The following is a 16458-nucleotide window of genomic DNA, read 5'->3' as shown; positions in this document are numbered from 1 at the left end:
TTGTTGTTGTTGTTGTTTTGTTTTGTTTTGTTTTGAGATGGAGTCTCGCTCTGTTGCCCAGGCCGGAGTGCAATGGCACGATCTTGGCTCACTGCAAGCTCTGCCTCCCGGGTTCACGCCATTCTCCTGCCTCAGCCTCCTGAGTAGCTGGGACTACAGGTGCCCGCCACCACGCCCGGCTAATATTTTTGCATTTTTAGTAGAGACAGGGTTTCACTGTGTTAGCCAGGATGGTCTCGATCTTCTGACCTCGTGATCCGCCCGCCTCGGCCTCCCAAAGTGCTGGGATTACAGGTGTGAGCCACCACACCCAGCCTCCACCTTGAGTTTCTTTTTCTTAGAAAGACTGGACTCGCCCATTTCTTCTTAAATTTTTCTCAGAATTATAGCCCTTCCTTCATATACTTGTGCCTGCAGGCAGGAAGCATGTTCAGAAAGGCTTCTCATGTGATAATCGGAGTAGAATTAAAGGAGCAGGACTGATACAAGCAACGAGGCAACATTAAGGCAAAGGAAAGTCATTGTACCGCCTGATAATAATTAAAGTCAGAGAAGAGATGAAACAAATTCACACCTACCCGGAGGAAGAGTGCAAGAGGGAAATAATGATGATAACAGCAACACTACCTGATGCTGAGTAACTTCCATGGCCTGGAACTGTACTAAGAGACTCTAAAATGAAGAACCGACAATAACATTTGTTAAATGTAAATAAATACAGAATTTGGGCTCATTCACCGTCATGATTAGAGTGCTGAAGTAATGATAGCTCACGTTTTTGAACATGTATGTGTCAGGCACTATTCTAAGGGCTTTACATACATATATCTCACCTAATTCTTTTCTTTCAAATTTTTACATTTAATTTAATTTTTCTTTTTTTTGAGACAAGGTCTCACTCTGTTGCCCAGACTGGAGTGCAGTGGAGTGATCGTGGCTCACTGAAGCATTGACCTCCCTGGGCCCAGGTGATCTTCCCACTTCAGCCTCCCAAGTAGCTGGGACCACAGGCGTGTGCCACCCCCACCATACCCAGCTAATGTTTGTATTTTTGGCCATGTTGCCCACTCTGGTCTTGAACTCTTTCACTCAAGCAATCCTCCCACCTCGGCCTCCCAAAATGTTGGAATTACAGGCATGAGTTGCTGTGCCTGGCTTTATCTCATCTAATTCTACAAACAAACCTATGAGGTAGTTACTGTTTTTTCTTCAATTTACAGATGAGGAAACTAACCTCCTGTCTTCCTGCTCTAGTTGTTTGCATATATAGCTGTCAGATTAATCTCCTAAAGTATAGTTCTGATATATTGTTCCTTCTGCAATATCATTCTGATACTATTTTAAAATATCAAGAGCTTCCCCCACTGGTAAAAGGACAATGTCCAGATTCTTCAGTCTGGTATTAAAGGCCCATCATGGTAGCCTTTCTTGTTGTCACCTTAAAGACCTTTGAAATCATTCATGTTTGGAAGGAGAGTCCACCCCTGCTCTCACAGCCTATGAGGCTCTCTCCTCACTCCTTCAATTCCCACTCATTTTTCAAGACCTGACTCAGAGGCCCCCTTCTCTAGGACACCTTCCCAGGCCCCTCCTGTGTACGCCACCTCCTCTTTCCTCCGCGTTCCCACGAGACTCATTTCTGGCATAGTCATTGGGCTGTTCACTCTGTGTTGCTTTTTTGTCATCTCTTATTGGTCTTGAAACCCACAATATCCCATGCACATCTTTGAACCTTTCTCTTGATCCAGCCTAGTGTCTCCCGCAGAGAGGTGATGTGGTATATCAGAAAAACCAAAGCTTGGGCACCAGTGAGACTATGATTCAAAACCTGGCTCCTCTTCATGGCTGGGTGACCCTAGATTTCACTTTATCTGTCTTAGCTTCAGTGTCCTCATCTGCAAAATAAATGATAGTGACACATACCTTGCATTATACAGGGAGCCTCTGACATATGGTAGGGCTCAGTAAATTATCAGAAGTTTTGATTGACAGATGATGTAACAACTACTGACCAGGTTCCTCAAAGAGCCTGAAGTCACACAGGGTATATTCTGTTATATACTGGAATTTAAGTACCACTATATTCTGGCACTTAAACAGGGGGAGATGAAGGGAGTAGGCCGTATGCCAAAGACAATCAGGGAGATTATTCCTTCAAGCTGAAGTGGTAAAGGAATGAAAAGCACTGTGGACACTCAGTGAGAAGGTCTTATAGACACCTTCTGTAGTTGAACCATCATCCCAGTTGATATCTGATGACAAGCTCTTCATACTAGAACCCGGGAAACCTCACCTAGGACCCTGGGGCAGCAGGACTCTTAGGAGACTTCAAATTCTATATTACTCAAGGTGAGGTCAAGAACCAGCAGTGTGACATCACCAGAAGCTTGTTGGAAATGCAGAATCTCAGGCCCTACCCCAGACCTACTCAATCAGAGCCTACATTTTAACAAGATTTGCAGATGACTTGGCACATTGAAAGGCAATTTTCTAATGTAGCTCATTTTTTCATCAACAAGGAAGAGAACTGTGTGGACTTTCCCACGTTGTGAAATCCACTCACTGTAGACACAGCACAGGCCGAAGGCCTTTACTTCTGAGGTTTTAGATCTTGTTACTGAGCCATAGATGTCTACATGGTTAGCAAATGTTTTAGGAATTGCTTTGATAGTTTCTATTTTCTTTACATCATATATTAAATATAATTATTGTTAAAGGTAAAATTATTTTTCTTAAAGATTTTATTCATTTAGATGGCTTTTAGTTCTGAAAAGACATAGGGTCTATTTTCAGATACCAAAACACTTTAAACTCTTGTAGGAATGCGTTTTTGTGCTTTACATTAATTTCATATAATTAAATTTTGAAGCCCTTCCCTTCTAAATCTTGAAAAGAAACATCTGTCAACATTCCATGTAATAAAAACCCCTTAAAATACTGGATTTTCCCTGTGGACATAAAGATAAGAATTCTATGTAATTTTTAAGCTCCACATCTCTGAATCAAAGAATTCTGTAACTTTAATGTATGAGTTTTAAAAATATATAAGTTAATGTCCTCCCTGATAGCCACACCTTCTGAAATTCTAAGATCTACCCTAAATAATATAAAAATTGATACATTTTATTTATAAGTATATTGTACCCCCACAAGACATTGGCTTGCCCACAAGTGAACCCCCAAAAACACTTTGTTTTACTTCTCTTTAACTCTTTATTTTCCATCATAGCTATTTGTTTACTTTTAGCATCTCCTCTATATAGGCTAAAAAGGAAACGTTAACAACTTCATTCATCTGGCAAAGATTTACTGATCATCCACCATGGGTTTGAGGCTGAGAATGCAATGGTGAACAAAATCCATATAGTTAGTACCTGCTTTAGGGATCTTATGCTGCAGTTAAATATTAAGAGTGTTGAACACAACTGGCTAAGGAAACAGCCTGTGAGAGGTTGGAGGATTTCATTCATACAGTGAGAGCTATTAGCCCCAAGCTTTTGTTGTTGTTGTTGTAGAGATGAGGTCTCACTATGTTGCTCAGGCTGGTCTTGAACATCTGGCTTCAAGTGATCTTCTTGCCCCAGGCTCCCAAAGTACTGGGATTATAGGCATGAGCCACAGCAGTCCCAAGCTTTTGATGTCAAATTAATCAAGACTGCCAGGTAGGTACATTTCTCCATTCCTTCACCATACTTTACTGCAGTCACTAAGCACACGAAGAACTGACAGATAAAGATTCAGAATGAGTTAAGCAGAAGTGTTCCATATAATCCTGGAGATAAATCTTGGATTAGGTAGAGTCTCTTATCTTTTATATCTCCATGTCCTCCACGGTAACTAGCAGGACACTTTATACAGAATAAGCATATAGCTTCTGAATCAAGATTTGTTTATTATTAGCAAGTATCTACTATGTGCTATGATCTATACTAAATACTGAGCATAAAGAAACAAAGGGCATAGACTCTCCCTGCCTGGAGTAGACAAGAAATAACGGCAATTATAATACCCTCTGTAAGTCTTAAGACATGTTAAAGCACAGGGTTCTATGGAAACTTGCAGGCAGGACTTGCCATCATGTGGAGGATAAGCAGTAAGGTATTTGGGGAGGCTTATGATCCAGTTTAAAAGTTGGCACACGTTCTCTCCATCTGCATCTTGGAGGTAGGTCTTATATCTACTAATGTCTGAGATGTGTGTTAAGATCACAGATTTTATATTAATCCTTCTGTGCTTATCTTATACCCATCACTTCTTCCTTTGGGAAGCACACATAAAAATGAGAATCTTCTAATCAATATTGTAAAAATGGCCATACTGCTTAAAGTAATTTATAGATTCAATGCTATTCCCATTAAACTACCATTGACATTCTTCACAGAATTACAAAAAACTGCTTTAAAATTTGTATTTTAAAAGAGCATGTATAGTGAAGACAATCCTAAGCAGAAAGAACAAAGCTGGAGACATCAAGCTACCTGACTTCAAACTATACTACAAGGCTACAGTAACCAAAACAGCATGGTACTGGTACAAAAACAGATACATAGACCAATGGAACAGAATAAAGATCCCAGAAATAAGACTGCGCATCTACAACCATCTGATCTTCAACAAAGCTGACAAAAACAAGCAATGGGGAAAGGATTCCCTATTTAATAAATGGTGCTGGGAAAACTGACTAGCTATATGCAGAAAATTAACACTGAACCCCTTCCTTACATCTTATACAAAAATTAACTCAATATGAATTAAATACTTAAATGTAAAACCCAAAACTATAAAAACCCTAGAAGAAAATCTGGGGAATAACATTCAAGACATAGCCATGGGCAAAGATTTCATGACAAAAACATCGAAAGCAATTGCAACAAAAGCAAAAATTAACAAATGGTATCTAATTAAACTAAACAGCTTCTGCACAGCAAAATAAACTATCATCAAAGTGACCAGACAAACTACAGAATGGGAGAAAATTTTTGCAATCTATCCATCTGACAAAGGTCTAATATCCAGAATCTACAAGGAACTTAAACAAATTTACAAGAAAAAAACAAACAATCCCACTAAAAAGTTAGCAAACGGCTAGGCATGGTGGCTTACGCCTGTAATCCCAGCATTTTGGGAGGCCAAGGTGGGTGGATCACTTGAGGTCAGGAGTTTGAGACCAGCCTGGCCAACATGGTGAAACTCTGACTCTACTAAAAATACAAAAATTAGCCAGGAGTGGTGGTACATGCCTGCAGCCCCAGCTACTCGGGAGGCTGTGGCAGGAGAATCACTCAAACCCAGGAGGTGGAGGTTGTAGTGCGCCAAGATTGTGCCACTGCACTGCAGCCTGTGCAACAGAGTGAGACTCCTTCTCAAAAAAGAAACAGAAAAAAAGAAGAAAAAAGTGGGCAAAGGACATGAACAGACATTTCTCAAAAGAAGACATTTATGCTGCCAGCAAACATGAAAAAAAGCTCAACATCACTGATCCTTAAAGAAATGCAAATCAAAACCACAATGAGATACCATCTCATGCCACTCAGAATAGCAATTATTAAAAAGTCAAGAAACAACAGATGTTGGTGAGATTGCAGAAAAAAAGAAATGCCTTTACACTGTCAGTGGGGATGCAAATTAGTTCAATCATTGTGGAAGACAGTGTGGCAATTCCTCAAAGACCTAAAAGCAGAACTACCATTTGACCGAGCAATCCCATTGGAATATGAATCATTCTGTTATAAAGATACACGCTCACTGCAGCACTGTTCACAATAGCAAAGACATGGAATTAACCCAAATGTCCATTAATGATACAATGGATAAAGAAAATGTGGTACATATACACCATGGAATACTATGCAGCCATAAAAAGAAACGAGATCATGTCCTTTGCAGGGACATGGATGGAGCTGGAAGACATTATCCTCAGCAAACTATGCAGGAACAGAAAACCAAACACAGCATGCTCTCACTTATGAGTGGGAGCTGGACAATGAGAACACATGGACACAGGGAGGGAAACAACACACACTGGGGCCTGTCAGGGAGTGGGGGAGAGGGAAGGGAGAGCATCAGGATAAATAGCTAATGCATGTGGGGCTTAATACCTAGGTGATGGGTTCATAGGTGCAGCAAACCTCCATGGTACACATTTACCCGTATAACAAATCTACATATCCTACACATGTATCCTGGAACTTAAAATAAAATTAAATTAAATTTAAAAAATAAATGAGAATCGTCTTGGTCACAGACTACCATATGTTGTTCATTTATAATCAAATATCTTAAACAATTACTACTAAAAGAGCAATTGTGGTTTCCTTACTAGTCAATTTTTATCAAAGGGATCATTATTTACAAAAGTTTCTGGGCAGAATTCCATTGTTTCATTCCATCATTGGATTTCTCGGCCTTCAACACAAAGGGGCTATATTTGGAGAGACAGGAGTCCTGCTCCACGTGGAGCTTTGTAGTAGCATTTGCTTCAGGACACCTGGCAAAACACTCCACTGGTAGTTTCTGGAAAAAAGAACAATTAAATCACAGCTATCTCCTCTGAAAATGATCATCATCATGGTTTTAGAATGTCTGTTTCCCAATTAGCTGTTGCTTACTTCTTCCTTTGACTATTTCTTCTAACTAAAATGTTCCTTTACATATAAGTGGTATACAGACAGTGCGTGGCGAAAATAGAGCTGAAGACTGTTTTGAGGCTAGTATGCCTAAAATGGACACAACAATAGGGTTTATAGTATATATATATATATATATTTTTTTTTTTAAGTGTTAGAAAAGGATCTATCAATATGCGTATCTGCATTTCTTCCATGAGCTAAACTTGAACCCCACTAATTACTTGTTTATTTTATTTTTCTAATTTCTTTTTCTTTTCTTTTCTTTTTTTTTTTTTTTTGAGTTGGAGTTTCGCTCTTATCGCCCAGGCTGGAGAGCAATGGCATGATCTCAGCTCACTGAAACCCTTACCTCCTGGGTTCAAGTGGTTCTCCTGCATCAGACTACTGAGTAGCTGGGATTACAGGTACCCGCCACTGCGTCCAGCTAATTTTTGTATTTTTCGTAGAGACAACGTTTCACCATGTTGGTCAGCCTGGTCTCGAACTCCTGACCTCACTACCTGCCTTGGCCTCCCAAAGAGCTGGGATTACAAGCATGAGCCACCATGCCCAGCCTATTTTCTAATTTCTAGTCAGATGTCTTGACAAAGCATGATTTGTCTCATGGGAATACCCATTTCCTCCCATAGCATACCTGATCATTGTCTGCCCACAGTAAGTGCATGCTATGAGCCTCTTCCAAGCTCTGAGGTCAGCAACAGCCCCAATGAACCTGATGGGCACTTTGCCTCTTAGTAGGCTCTCTCATAAACTACATTATTCTGTGACTCTCTAACAAGCACAACTTTCTGTGGACTTATTACTGACCTCAGATGAGCAATTCAGATTTAATGAGAAACACTGGATATGTACAAGGCATGATACTAAATTCCAATAACTCAATATATTTTCTTAATATAAAAGCTCTAGCCAGGTTTTGATAGAGAAAAACCTAACATGACAGCTCCAGCCCTGCCTCCTCCATGAGCCCTCCTGGGATGATACAACCACTCTTCCTTCTCTGAACTCATAATGAGTTTGAAGTGAAATTAGAGAGTTGTAGATGCAAGCAATATATCCAGGGCCCAGAGAAAGCAGCAGAGCTGGAAGTAGGGAAGTCAAAGCCTTCACAATCAGGGTGATAATGAAAACTGGAGTTGTGTGTCAGCTCTTAGCTCTATGCAAGGAGACACCCGACCAACTAATGTCTCAGGATGAAGGTCAAGACCAAGAGAAGGCAGGAGAGAAGCTGGTGCAATGGTAACACTTTCAAAGCACAGAGTTCGCCATTGAGGCAGAAGATTTGCATGGAGGAGAGAGCAGAGAGAACAGCCGTATTCAACTACTGTTTCATTCAAATACTGTACACTGAATGAGAACCCTATAAAGCACTGGTAATCTGTAACAACTGCCTTGTGTTCACGATTTCCTAGTCCCACTCAGGACATTTGCCACAGTTTTGTAGAATTTGCAATGTTTCTTAGACTGCACATAATATTATAGCAGAAAAGACAGCAGGAAATACTGATATTCTCCACTGGGAATGAATGTATGGTACAGAAAGAGTCTCTTGAGTCAAAGATTTACCTCCAAGAGAGGGATTGGGGATGGGGAAAATATGTGTTCTTAAGCTCTGACCCAACTGTTCCTGTGTGTTTTTCCTTCATATGGAATCACATTTGAAGGAATCTATTTGAAGGATATATTCACAGATCTAGCTCTGTGAATGATCTATCTCTGATTCATTTTTTACAACTTTTATGTAGGGTCTATTGACATCATGCTCTCCTAAGAGGAGAAAGTGGATGTATATATAGAGAACGATGACTTGCAAAGGCTTTCTTCTTCCCAGTGTTTGGACAGTTAGGAATACAGGGCCACACTGAATTCTTTTCAACTGCAAGTTAGATGGCAGCAGGCAGCTGTTGCTCACTTGGTTCTTGGGAGACCACGTTGCTGACACCCTCCTGGATGCATTGATGGCCCTAATTCCCCCTTTGCTAGCAAAGGTGCTGGTGGTTCTTCCGGCTGTCAATGAGTTTAAGATAAGACTGCAGGAAAAGAAATAATTATGGATTGCAAAAGGGAAACATATTTTACAAAATATTTTCATAGGATTACAATAGAATATTTTGCATCCTCCAGCCTCCTTCTTTATAAGTGAAAGTTACACAACTCTAAGCTGTAATTCAGGAAAACTGCAGACTGATAAATAGCAGTAATTATATCATTGAAGGCAACTGAGCAGGAAGGTTAATAAAACACTGCCAACTCTCTTGCAATATAAAACTTGCATTGCTGGTTCTTCTCCTTTATTATAAAAAAATAACAAACCAAATGAATGTGGGCATTCATGAAATGTCATTAATATTCTGAACTTTTTGAAAATAGACTGCTTTCTTATTCACCTTGAATAAAATTCAATATGTATATTGAATTTTAATATATAACCTTTTCATCTTCTACTCATTGTGTATAATACTTCTCAGAGGCAGCAGGATGTAGTAGAAAGTAGTCATGCATCACTTAATGATGGGGACATGTTCTTAGAAATGTGTCCTTAGGCAATTTCATCATTGTGCAAGCATCACAGTTTGCAAACAAACCTAGATGGTAGAACCTACGACACACGCAGGCTATCTGGTATGGCCTATTGCTCCTAGGCTACAAACCTGCACAGCATGTAACTGTACTGAATACTGCAGGCAACTGTAACCCAATGGTAAGTATTTGTGTATTTAAGTCCATCTAGATATAGAAAAGGTACAGTAAAAATACAGTATGAAAGATAGGCTGGGTGAGGTGGCTCACCCCTTTGATCCCAGCACTTTGGAAGGTCAAGGCAGGAGGATCACTTAAACCCAGAAGTTTGAGACCCGCCTGGGCAACATAATAAGACACCATTTCTTAAAAAAAAAAAAAATAGTTGCGTGAGGTAGCATGCACCTGTGGTCCCAGCTACTCGGGAGGCTAAGGTGGAATGATTTCTTGAGCCAGAGAGGTCAAGGCTGCTGTGACTCATGATTGCACCACTGCACTCCAGCCTGGGCAACAGAGTGAGACCCTGTCTCAAAAAAATAAAAATAAAAATAAAAAGATAAAAAGAGTGCACCTGTATAGGGCAGCTCCATTATAATCTTATGGAAACACTATCATATATGTGGTCCACTGTTGACCAAAACATCATTTTATGGCATATGACATGGATTTTTAGGAAAGAACTGGGTTCAAATCCCAACTCACCAACTTCATCAGCTGTGCTCTTGGGAAGCCTATGTAATCTCTCTGAGCTTCTGTTACTTTATTTGCAAAATGCAGATAGGAGATGTTTACCTTATACCATAATTTTGAGTATAAATCAGATCATTAAAAGTGTTTTGTAAACTATACATTTTAGTTGTAATCTTATTTACATATTTCATCACTTGTAGTCTGAAGTTATCCATCTCGCTGTTCATTGAGTCAAAACAAAATATTTAGTGGGCTCCTTTTTGGTTCTGGGATACAGAGATGAAAGCACAAAGGCTGAGACATTCAAGAACTCATGGCTCAGAGGAGGCAGGCAGCTGTGAGAGGAGATGAGGCCAAGGGCAGGGCCAAGTCCTGTTCTCAACATCGGTGGGAAGCACCCTGGTAGGCAAGAGATGCTTTTCTTGCATGTGGATTATCCAGTAAGTTCTATGTTAAAGTGGGGGGCGGGTAGGTGGGGGAAAGTGTAATTCTTTCAATTCCCAAAAAACACTTAATGCTGTTTCTATAAGAAAAAAAAATTAATGTTACACGATTTGTCTCCTATTGGGTATGCAGTTCGTGTCAGAACAAATGGTTGTTTTTCCTCAGAAAGTTGTGCTTGAAGCATTTCATGAAATACCCATGTTTTGTTTTACACAATATACATAAAAGCTGCAGTAACATGTAATCAACAAACATTTTTACTGTTTATCTTAGGGTTTCATTTGCTTTGACTATAAAATATAAGGTTCCATATTTAAACCCATGCATTTATTAAAGAGAAACAAGTCATTGTGTCCTAGGGACAAAACGTTATGTTCCTATTCCTCTTATTTTCTTTTTCCTTTTCTCTGAATGGCAATCCTGGGTTCTAGATGCCACCTAGCTGGGGAAGATAGTCTTTCAAGTTGAAATTCCCTTGTTAGGGGTGTTTTGTGCCTATATTCCTATCTAGAGAAACTAAGCCATGCCTTTCCTGCTCATCCCCTTTTCTCCTGCCTTTCCTGCCCTCACACCCCCCCCCCCCCCCCCCCGCCCCTCATTTTGCATGACTCTACATCTCCACATTTGTGCTTGACTCGGGATGCAGGTAAAAGTCAAAAGATGGTATCATTAAAACAACGAGAAAAATGAGGCATTTGTTCATTCTCAATGTGTTTGGCATGAATACTTTCTAATATATATTATAATTTTCGCTTTGTGGACTTGCTCCTTCTAAATGAGAAGGAGCTAAATGAGCTCCTTCTAAAACAGTGTAGACGGTGGTGTTAATTTATTTGAGTAGACATGTGGCAACACGGCTTTCCTCTGAAAATCAAAACAAACAGAAACTCTGCTGATTGAGTATGCCAGGACCTGTTGTTGGACACAGAGACAAATTTTATTTTAGAACATCTTATTCAGATCAAAGTAACAACAACATTTGTAATAATAAACAACAAAAATTCCATGAAGCACGGTCCATTTGTTGAGCCAGATTTGCCAGGGTTCTACTTGAACTCTTTTCCTAAGTAATAACATTCTTCCTAGGTAATAACAATTCTAAGCCAACTGTGATGAGTTCCAAAACATTTAGATCCTAGTTAGTGGAACTGAAGTTTTGAATCCAAGCCCATAATTTGCTTTTAATCTCTTCAGAAAATGGCCAATTTTGCTGTTGGATATGAAAGACTGTAGATTGTTGGGGACACACACAAACAGAAATTGTATAAGCATCCAGTAAAAGTAAATATGATTTAAAGTATTACTGACGGGAATTTTTTTAAATCTATCATGAGTGCATTGCTGTAGATATCTGCTTTTAGTAAACAGGATATTTGGAATGAAAAAAATGTGTTATCCAAGGGGAAATTTTATTACAATGTAGCACTAATAAATGCTTGCTTTATTAATTAAAAATTAACAGGAACTCAATAAGCAGAAGCCACCAATCCCATTGAATATTTCCATTTGTATGTCCTTCAGGAACCCTGATTTGGGATCCACGGTCCTAATTCTTTCTTTTCCAACTTGCTAATCTTTCATGCCTGAAAGTTCTCATATGATGCTGACCCTTGCCACAGCATCTTCCCTTTTCTCCATCCTCTGGTGAATTTCTACTTAGATCTAAACATTCTCTTGAGAATCCTCTTTTCTGGAGAGCATTCCACAATCTACTTGTCCCAACTCCACCTTTCTCTAATTTGTTGGCTCCCACGGAACCCCAAGCTGATGTTTTTCAGCTGCATGTAGCACAATTCCACTCCTTCACTTTATCAAATGAGTAATACAACTGATGTTGACAGACTAGAAATGACCGAGATCATAATGATAATAAATAGCAGAGCCAATACTTTAATCCAAGTCCTCTTACTCTAGGGCAATCAATAAACTCTCCTTAGCTGACTGACTTCATAGCTACCTGACCTTTTTTGAAACCTCTTACTTTTGCCTAGCAAAACAACTCATCATCGTCTTTTCCCAAGCATTTACAGATACCATGTTGCATCCCCTTAAAATACTCTCTGATCTTCTTTGGGCCGATCTCCATCTTTTCTATAATTATATTTTTGATATGATAGTTAAGTACTTTCATCCTTTTCCGTGTATCTCCATCACACACATGGCTGTGGTCACATGCCACCTGTAACTGCCATCAGTAACTCAACACTGCCATCAGTGTATGAATCCTTAGAGTTAGATGTGGCGTAGTTAACTGTGACATTAGGAGGAATATCGGTAAGGGCTGGCACCTGGAGAGAGACCCCTCTCCAAGGAATGAGATAAGAGCAAATCTAATGGTAGATGTCAGGCCAAGCCCAAGCTGAGGGATAAGAACTGGATAGGTACCCAAAGTCCAGCAGAGATAGTGGCATCAGAGAAACTCCATAGTGGGCAAAATCCAATGATGGCTAACTCAAGGGCAACAGACAAAGCAGGCAAGAGTCAACAGTTACTCCTGGGCACCAATAGTGATTTGGAGCAGGACTACAGCCACGGTGGTAGGAATGTCATGTGCAGTGGCAAAATGCTTAGATGTGTTATCAAGATAAGGACTTTGGCATAAGGGATTATAGCAGGAGGCCAGTTATCTGAATCAAGACATGGAAGAAAAGCCAAAATAATTGCAACCGCGATTAAATACCGTATTCTAGGCTCTTTGTTAAGTATTTTTTATGCATATAGCAGACATTTCATAAATATTTGATAAGTGAATGAAACCAATGTCTCATTTAATTCTTATAACAAACAATAATACAACCGAGCACCTAATGAGGTCAGTGTTATTATCCCTATGCTACAGACAAAGAAATGACCAGAAAACCAAGCAGTAGAGCCAGAATTCAAACCCATGTCTGTTAGAACACCACAGCTGGGTTCCTTCCCCAGTACTAGCTTGCACTGGTGCTTTATTCCACCTAATTAATATCTAGCAATCAAGTTCTTAAGACTGGAAGTGATGTATTTTATCATCTCTGTACCTGATAATATAATCTATGGAGAGTACATGTGGTTGACTAAGAATTATTTAGGTTATAGAATGAGACAAAGCCAAAACAAATGACACACAAACACTTTTTTAAAAAAAAGTTAGGAAGAGTGCACTTTTTCATTGGAAGTTATAATGTACATAAGATCTGGATGATGTGTGTCCTCTGTAACATCCTTGGAGAGAAATAACAGAAAACACTTTGCAAAATATTTTGTCAAGGAACAGACAGATGCTCATTTTCAGTAATGTAAACTAAAACGAGCTTACTCTCATTAAAACACAGTTCCCCTCAGATACCTGTCTTTGTAGCACAAATGTGAAGTAAAAACTATAGAAATTTGATTTAGCACATGAAAGCTCCTGGCAAAATCTCACTTTTCCACTTCATCAAATTCATCAAATCCTTCCACTGAAGAGAGAAAGATTAGCAGGAATATTCAGCATGCTCTGATCTGAGCATCTGGTCAATCTCTTTCAACAGAGGTTGGGATTCAAAATTAAAGAGCACGGCTGTGAATTTATTTGCATATAACAGACCTTACATTTTTGTGCGTATATAGAAACTTTCTTTAGGGACATTTGAATGGCCGCCCCCAGAGTGAGAAGACCCTTAAGACCCTTAACTGGCAGAGTTAGCATCCACTGACAGCAATGGTAAATAGAAACTCTTTGTGATGCCTTCTTAATTGAGTGAACCAATATTTAGACATCAGGTTTCATGTACCTTAAAACAGAAGATCTCAGACCTTAGGATTTTACAGATGAGAATAATTTCAAAAGAAAGTTCAAGAGTAACACTAGAGTTTAACTACCTTTTAATTTTGCTAGGTCAAAGCATTCAACATCACCACCATCATTTCATTAAAATAAATGATATTTTAAACATCAACAAGTAAAAAGGTCAAAATCTCATAATAAACAAAAATGTCAGTTGGAAATCCTACACAACATTTTTTTCATATGTAATCATGAGTTTTATCTGACTGCTATCCAGGAACCAGCATTTTGGGAGCAGTGGTCGATGCTCCCAAAATGTTGTAAATTTACCTTTAAGGTGCACACAGGGGTTATTGTGTTGTGCATTCTACTTATCAAGCGGTTCTTCTAGCTGGTAAGTGTGGCTGCTCTAAAACTCAGATCTATGGAAGCATTGAGCTCTGATAATAAAATGGAAATCACTGTCGTGATGTACAATTTATCTTTTAAAGATTATATAAAGATCACATTTACTTTAGCATGGTTTATAAGGGGCTTCACAGTCTACCTTCTGCCTTCCTCTCCAACCTAATCTTCTCTAATTCCCTTTAGGCAGCCTTCTGACACACGTGTTATCTCTCACATGTGGTTTCCTCTATCAGAAATATGCCTTCACTTCTTCTTTACCAAAAAGCTTCCATTCAGCCTTCAAAACACAGAGATGACTCCCTCCTGTTTCGTGAAGTGTTCCCAGTCATCTGGTTACAAAGCCTATGGATTCATCTACATTAAGCAATGTAGAAATAAGCAATCTTCGTTCTGATTAGTAAATAAATAAATTTAGTAATGTAAGATTTCCACTTTGTAATGTGACTATCACATGCCAGAAGCTGTCCCAGGATGGGTTATTCGTTATCTATAATCTTCATGGCAATGTTGTGTGATTGGTATTAAAATCTCTATTTTATAAATGTGGGAAAATAAGGCCCAGAGACTCAGGAAGTGATTTGCCTGCTATCACACAGCAAGTAGGTGATATTGCTAGGAGCTGAACTCAAAGCTTGTGCTCTTTCCAAGCTATTGTGCTGCCTCTGAATTAGATGTCCAATTATATGCTTTAATGATATTTCTTGAGCACGTACTATAGCACTTTGCTAGGACTTACCCACTGCATTCATTTCTTCATCTCCCTGTCTATCCTGAACCCCCTCCATCAGGCGTTTGTCCCCACCACTCCTGTGCAACCACATTCATCAAGGGTGCCAGCGACATCTGTCTTGACAAATTCATGATAATTTATTGGCCATTTTCTTTCTTGACCTCTCAGAAGTTTTTGACACTTGTGATCAGTCTCTCCTTCCTGAAATTTTGTCTTCAGTTGTCTTCTGGGACATCAGGCTTTCCTGATTTTCCTGCCACCTCAGTCTCCATTGAGACATTCTTCCCTTGCTGACCTCTGAGGTGGTGGTGCCTCAGGGCTCATTCCTTGTCCTCCTCTCTTCTCTGTATACACTCATTTACTGGGTGATCTCATACATTCCTGACTTTAAACACTAAATATATCCTGGATCATTCTAAAACTCCCATCTCTCATCTGAACTCCAGACTTGTATCATAGTGGCTTGTGTTCTCCACTTGAATCTCTAATATGTCCCAAAGAGAACGCTGTGCCCATCCAGCCCAACATGCTCTTCCCCAGGCTTCTCCAACTCATTTAATAGCATCTTCATTCATCCAGTTTCTTAAACTAAATCTTGAAGAGTCATCCAACAATGAAGCATCCTACAATCAACACCTGATGGTCTTCCCTTCAAATGCACTCCAATCACACCATGTCTCATTACTTCCTGTTTCAAGCACTATTCTCTCACCTACTGACTACTCCAACAGCCCTGCTTTCATTCTTGCCCTCTACTGTCAATTCTCCAGTTTCTCTGTCTGGAACACTCATCCCCCTGATCTAAGAGGCCAATTACCTCGTTTCATCTAGATCTCTCCTCAAATATCACCATCCTTGAGAAGTCTTCCTCAATATCTTATCTGTAAGAACCCTACATTCACTTTCTATTTTGTAAAATCTGCTTGATTTTTCTTCTCATATACTTATCTCTACTTGATACTATGTTATAAATTTATTGATTTATTTGCTTATTATCTGTGTCCCCAGGACAAAGTAAACTCTGTGAGAGCAGGGACTTTGTCTGTTTAATTTATCTTAGCATTTTATAAGCACTCAGTAAGTTCTTCCAGAATGAAAGGATGGATGGATGAATAAATGAATGAATAAATCTGAGTAACTTTGTTAAATATTTTTATACATTATCCTATTCAATCTTCACAATAAACCAATTCCCAGATAAAGAACTAACTTGCTCAAGGTCACGCAGTTAGTAAGTAATGGAGTCAAGATTTGGATCTACGTTGGTCAGACTCAAAAGGCTTTCAACCACA

General features: G+C 39.3%; 1 protein-coding gene and 1 long non-coding RNA gene across 6 annotated transcripts in view; one reads left to right on the top strand and one right to left on the bottom strand.

Annotated features, from left to right (window-relative positions):
- Positions 1–16458, bottom strand: part of STARD13 (StAR related lipid transfer domain containing 13) — a 247468-nt gene that overhangs the window by 198484 nt on the left and 32526 nt on the right. The window lies entirely within an intron of this gene.
- LOC131383278 (uncharacterized) overlaps positions 1–16458 on the top strand; it is a 53871-nt gene that overhangs the window by 15587 nt on the left and 21826 nt on the right. For 2 of the 5 annotated variants that reach the window (XR_009213188.1, XR_009213185.1), the window contains exon 3: positions 418–781. The exons of the other annotated variants lie outside the window; for them this stretch is intronic. This is a non-coding gene — a long non-coding RNA (uncharacterized LOC131383278). Of the gene's footprint in view, positions 1–417; positions 782–16458 lie in introns of those variants that run through there. 5 annotated transcript variants of the gene reach the window in all.

The sequence above is a fragment of the Hylobates moloch genome, unplaced genomic scaffold (genome assembly GCF_009828535.3).
Source record: "Hylobates moloch isolate HMO894 unplaced genomic scaffold, HMol_V3 SCAFFOLD_4, whole genome shotgun sequence".
NCBI lineage: Eukaryota > Metazoa > Chordata > Mammalia > Primates > Hylobatidae > Hylobates > Hylobates moloch.
The sequence above is the reverse complement of the archived record's forward strand: the minus strand, read 5'-3'. Positions and strand labels throughout refer to the sequence as shown.